The sequence below is a fragment of the Fukomys damarensis genome, unplaced genomic scaffold (assembly GCF_012274545.1).
Source record: "Fukomys damarensis isolate Sample0158 unplaced genomic scaffold, DMR_v1.0_HiC HiC_scaffold_12, whole genome shotgun sequence".
Lineage (NCBI taxonomy): Eukaryota > Metazoa > Chordata > Mammalia > Rodentia > Bathyergidae > Fukomys > Fukomys damarensis.
The window spans coordinates 31,508,001-31,514,544 of NW_022900924.1; positions in this window are offsets into that span (position 1 = coordinate 31,508,001).

Genomic DNA, 6,544 nt, shown 5'->3' on the forward strand with positions numbered 1-6,544 from the left:
CCTAGAAGGAGCCTCGGGATAGATAGGTGCACCCAGGGGCGACTAGCCTCTCGCCTACTGAGGGATTTGCAAGGGCTTTACGTCATTCGTCCGGGCTTATTTGGGGTAGAGAGTGGAAGATTCCCAGTGGTGCCTCTGTTAACTCAGTTTGCTGAGGGTGTAGACGGTAGGGCTGCTTCACAAACAGGCCCCTTTGCTTCCCCACAGTCCTAAATCCTCTGGTTTTTATCTTTTCTGTGGAAGAGTTAGTTCATGAAGTGTAGTGGACTATGGTCAGGTTGTCACTACATTGGACATAGTAAAGGTGATGCGCTTTTAAGGATGTGGGTTCGATACTTCTGAGTGACCAAGATAGGTAGCAAATGTGTAAACTAAGGTTTTGTCAACTCTTTTGTCAGTGTTGTTTCTCGGACTATCCAATAGGGTAAGATACTGTAAATTCTGACATGCAAGTTTAAATATCGAACGTTTCCTCTTATATGAGAAACCCAAAGTATAAATAAAATATATATAATAGTAAACAGGGCAAGAGATCTTTCACGAAAGAGAACGAGACCAAAGATAGGAGAAGAGAGGAAGGGGAGAGCAAAGGGATGAAAAAAGAATTAAGACGTATTATGTACATGTACCAGTTCCCCATGATATCATGTATTGCAAACACGTACTAATAAAAAATTTAAAATAAATTCTCAGCTCTGTACTCATTACCTAAGTTATAACTACTGTGGTTACCATAAATAATCCAGTCACGCTATCATTGTGATGTCTCATTTTGTCGTCTGTGACGTAAAATGCTCTTCTTCCTTTGAATTCAGTTGTGATTTGGAATTTCTTTGTGATAATTACGTTTAGGATCATTAATAAGATGGAAGGTTAGTGTGAGCACAAACGTTTGAGACTAAGGTTTAACAGAAAACCTATCTGCTTTGGCCTATTTTATTGCTTGTCTAGGCAAAGGTAAATTGCTTGAAAAAATCCTCAAGGACTACAAGGTTGAAACAGTAGTACATTCACATTCCTGAGAGGATCAGTGAAGACAGCAAACTTTCAAATTGTCTCTTTTGTTTTGATTTCAAAGAAAATATAAGCCCTATATGTCCTGTTGATTAGATGTAAGGACTTGCTAATTTACTACCTTGAAGTTTTTTGTTAAACTTGACTGTATTCAGGAGCAATTTATAGGAGTTTGTATTAGACAATATTATAACTGATTTTACTTAAAACACAAATGAGAGAGGTTTTGATTTTAAACTACACCAAGAAATGGTCTTTTTTTGTTTAGTTTTGTTTTTTTAAGTTTGTAGTTGTCACCAGAGCTGCTGTTTTTGCCATTTTGGCTCTTGGTCAACCAAGAACTTTGGAAAATGAGAAGATTTCCTATTCTTTTCATTTTTTTAAACCTTTCCCACAATTTGATGGATATTTCACTTTACAATGTGTTCCATTTTATTTTATTTTATTTTTTGGTACTGGGAATTGAACTTCGGGTCCTTGTGCTTGCAAGGCGAAGTAAGTCCCTGGCCCTGTGTTCTGTTTTATAAAGTTGATAATTAATGAATAGATTTTTGGTGGTTAAACCGTTAGTTCTGTGGTTTACTTTTTTTATGTTTCAGTAACTTCAGTTTCTTGACTTACTATACTTAAGTACTCTGCAGTAACTGAAAGGTAAAGAAACTAGTGTTTCATCATTTTTAAATTTGACAACTGTAAATAAGCTTAATGAAAATCATAGTAAGCTCTTTTTGTCCCCCACTAATCCCCTTTTTGTGGTGCTGGGGTCAAACCTAAGGACTCATGAGTGTTAGGCAAGTGCTCTACCCTTGAGTTCCATCCCTAGTCCAGCTCATCCTGTGCAAACAAATCAGTCTGTTGTGCTTTAGGAATACAATGGATGTCCTACAGAAAGTCTTTTGACTTACTACTCCAATTATATTCAAATTAATAAGGGGCATACAACTTTTTAATGTTTGATTAAATTTCTGCAAGATAAGTGATAGGTTGTATTTGTGTAGTTGTTTTTGTTTTGTTTTGTTTTTTGAGACAGGGTCTAGTCGTGTAATTCAGGCTGGCCTGGAACCTGCAGCAATCTTCTTGCCTGAGCCTCCTGGAGTGGTGGGATTACAGGCATTCGCCACCATCCCTGACTTTTTTTTAATTTAGGAAATTATCCCAGATGTGATGGCTGTAATCAATGGGGGAGGCTGAGGCAGGAAGATCACAACTTCAAGGCTAGCCTGAGCAACATCAGAACTCTAAACTGTACTAATATCTGTCCTCTGAAATAGGACATGTAAGATTATATGTTTGTTAACAATCTTAACTGCTGTTTGTGATGTTTCATAGTCAGCTGCTCGTTAATATAGATGAAACAAAAATGAGTCATCAATGATAGTTCATAAACAGGTTAGCTAATTGGCTACTTAATTATTTTTTAAATAGAAATTTCTTCTTTATTCTAAAAAGCATTCATTTAAAAAGCTTTCTTTCCCCTCAGATTTTCTGTCTGGCTATTATCACATATCAGTTTTCCAACAGTATTTCTTTTCAGTGAGCATTGAATCTTGGAATATTAAGATATTTTTAGTGAATAAATTGCTCTCTTTCAATGAGTATATAGTGTTCTCATTATGTTACGTGTAGCCTTAATCAAAAGTGTGGTATGTTTCTAGGTATAATAGACAAAAATTTAATTTGATTTTTTTTCTAGTTTTGAAGTAGAAGATTAATATCACTGAGAATCTGCTTTTACCAGAGACCAACCTAAAAATGCCTGTCTCACTGCCAGCACCCTTCTTTCCCCAACTTGGGAGTTTTGCAGTGAGCGGCTTTCTTCAGTCATTACCTAGTGGTGTTACTTTGGCGGAAGAGAAACAGGTTTTGTTGGTTAGTGATAGATTGCCATTGTAATGTGCTTATCCTTATATAAAGATAGCTGATATGGGATAGAATTTTAACCAGGGAGTGCCTGATCTATTCATTTCTTTTCATTTTGTATGTATAAGAAATTTCTCAAAAAGCTTGTAAAGATGCTTCTCAAACTATTTTTGAGCAGTGGTAATCTAGACTCTTGTGCACATATAGAAATAAGTTGTTAACTTTCTGCATATTTGTAATGCATTACTGGTCTGGTGAAGAGGTATGTTGGATTTTTCTCACTGTGAATGTGACTTGTCAAGATTTCTTTCGTTCTTTTGTTTTGGTACTGGGGATTAAACTCTGGACCTTGCGTGCAGGTGGCTGCACCAATGAGCTAAATCTCTGGTCCCTGTCAAGACTTGTTTTTAAAAGTATTGCAAAATTATTTTAACAGTATACTTACTTTAGTAATGGGTCTGAGGAAATCAAAGTAGTAGCTTGAATTAAGAGTTGGAAAAATAGTAGCTGATTGGTCCTGAAGCTTCTGGCATAAATGCAGCCATACAACTGCTGATGCAGAGCTTGGCCAGGGAGAGAAAATTGGGACATGGTGGCTGAGTCCAAACAGAAAACAATCCTTTCAGAAATTTGAATTAGATAGTATGGAGATAAATTTCAGGTAGAACAAGGACTGAGGTTAAAAGAGTCAGAGAGAGGCCAGTGAGCCCAGAACTGACCATGTGCAAATTAAAACTTTGAAGAAGCAGAAACTGAGAAAGTAAGAGAAAAAGAAGGCAGCTCCTTTCAGAAAAATTCTCGTCGGAGGCCCTTGGTTCATGCTAGCTTTCTAATAACACTCACACACTCTGAGTGTTATTTTGTTTTTTCAATCAGGGTCTGGCTAAGCGCTAACATGCCCAGGCTGGGCTCTAACTTGCAGTCTCCCTGCTTCAGCCTCCTAGAGTGCTGGGGTTACAGCGTGTCTTATTTTTTGAAGCAGGCGGTGGCACCACTTAGCTAAATGCCGTGTTTTATTTTTTAATGGTTTTAATTAACCTAATTAAAACATGAATTTGAAATCCCAATCTAGTTTATGATTTCAAATATTCAGAAATTATTTAAACTGGGTTTAGTAAATGTTGAACATCTACTGTAATCCAGGCACATGGTGCTATCCTGGTCACAGTGTATAAAGGTCGATGATATAAGGCTTTGCCTTTGAGGAACTGTTGTAAAGGACTGTAGAAGAAAAAACATAAAAGAGTTACAAAGCATTAAATGTGGGGTATGTGTTTATATAAATATAAGGTACTTGAAGGGTGGATATTAGGGAGGATTATGGGGTGAGAGAAACCTTCCTAGAGGATGAAATGCCAATTTTTTTGAAGGATAAAGAAGGTTGGGGGTATAACTCGGTGGTACAAGCATGAGTTAGATATTTTTTGTTTGTTTTTTTTTGTTTGTTTGTTTTGTTTTTTGAGACAGGGTCTCACTATGTAGTTGAGACTGACCTGGAACTCACTATGTAGCCCTGGCTGGTCTCGAACTTCACAGTGATCCTCCTGCCTCAGCCTCCAGAGTGCTGGGATTACAAGTGTGTGCCACCACACCTGGCTAAATCTTAATCATCTCTTCCCCTCCAAAAAAAAAAAAAAAAAAAAAAAAAAAAAAAAAAAAAAAAAAAAAAAAAAAAAACTAAGTATTGAGCAACTGCACAATAAGGTTGAGAGGAATTAAGGTTAGTTTGTTTGTTCGTCTCATTTTCATTCCTTTGCAGAATACAGTGTGGATACTGATTTGAAATGAGTACAAGAAACTTCATGGGGGCTAGATCATGAAGACCCTTCAATGTCATTTGGTTGTTTATGAAGTATAGTCTAAGGAGAAGGAAAAGAGGATTGATTAAGTCGAGATTTTTGGAGGACATAGTTGATAGGAAGTAAAGACTTATTGTCTGCCTGGGGAGAGGAGTGTGAAAACGCAAAGGTTTCTTGTTTGAGAGAGGTTGGCAATATAGAAAAATAGAAGGATTTGCAAGGGAAGGCAATTTGCTCCTGAAACAATCTGTTTTTGGTTCTGGTTGCTTTACATGAGGTATTTAGGTGCAGTATTGTATCTAACTGATTATTATGTGCTAACTCTGTATTGCAGACACTATGCATGGTAGCTAATCAATGTGGGAATGCGGCTAAGAATGAGGATAGGAACAAAAATGCCATCAGTGACCAAATACAGATCACAAAGGCAAGGCACTAAAATTAAATTTTAAACATTTTGAAGCCGGGTGTGGTGGCGCATGCCTATAATCCCAGCACTCTGGAGGCTGAGGCAGGAGGATGGATGTGAGTTCAAGACCAGCCTGGGCTACATAGTGAGTTCCAGGTCAGTCTTACCTACATAGTGAGACCCTGTTTCAACAAACAAACAAACAAACAAACAAAAATTTTTAAAACATTTTGGAATAAGAACTGAATGTGATGGCACAAATCTGTAATCCTAGCATTGACAAGGTGGTTGAAGCAGGAAGATACTGAGTTCCGTGCCAACCTGGGCTACAACCCAGGTTGAGACCCTAACTCAAAAACAAACAACAAAAAAAGGAAAAGTAAAACATTCCTTCTGTGGCCTCACTCTCCCACTTTCTATGTGCAGCCACTGTTAACTATTTGGGATATTCTGTATCATATATTGATTGTTGTATCTGTCTTATATGTAATATATATATATACTTACATATATAAGTATATGTCTATATGAGTAGAGCTGTCTACAGATAAGCAGGCATATTTTATTCTTTCAAAAAATGGATTCATAGTTTTACATATGCCTCTGAAACTATTTTTTTTCATGGTCATCTTTTCACACAATAAATAACTAAATTTCTTTCTTTACAGTTAGTACATAGTGTTTCACCATATTGTTATACTAGATTTAATGTTTTTTTTCTGATGGACTTTTGAATCTGTCCTCATTAAATGGCTATTTCAAATCATGTTGGAAGACTATCCATATGTTTAATATACATTCTTACAAACATAGTCAAAGACTATACTCATTTTTATATTTTATGTTGTTCTTCCAAAAACTCACTTATTTACATTCTAAGCAGCAGTGAATGAATGAAACTTTTTCCTTATGCTCCCATTATATGGTATGTCTTTTAAGTTTTTGACAATTAGATTGGCAAAACATAGGGACTTTTGGGGGAGGGGTTGAACCTAGAGCTTCACACATGTCAGACAAGTGCTGTACCATTGAACTACATCTGTAGCCCCATAAGTCTTTATAAATCACATTACTGGTCATTTATATTTCCTCTGGATTGTCTTCCTGTCTTTTGCCCATTTTTTGTTGTTATATTTCTGATTAATTTGTTGATTGATATTTTGTCTGTTGAGGTAGCCAGCACTTCCCAATCTGTTGCTTGTCTGGAGTTTTTCATTTTTGTAGAATTAAATCTGTCCTTTCTTTTTTCTCTCTCTATGATTTCTTGGTTTGCTGCCTTTAGGTAGATGTATTTCTCACCTAAAAAATATTCTACTATTTCCTGTTGTACACTTTTTGAAGTAATTAACTTTACAATAAATCTGTGATGACTTTTTTTTTTAGTTCAGTCATTGTAATGTTCTGATACAACTTATTTTCAGAATTCTAATTTTTTTTAAGAGATAAAACAGGAATATATTCA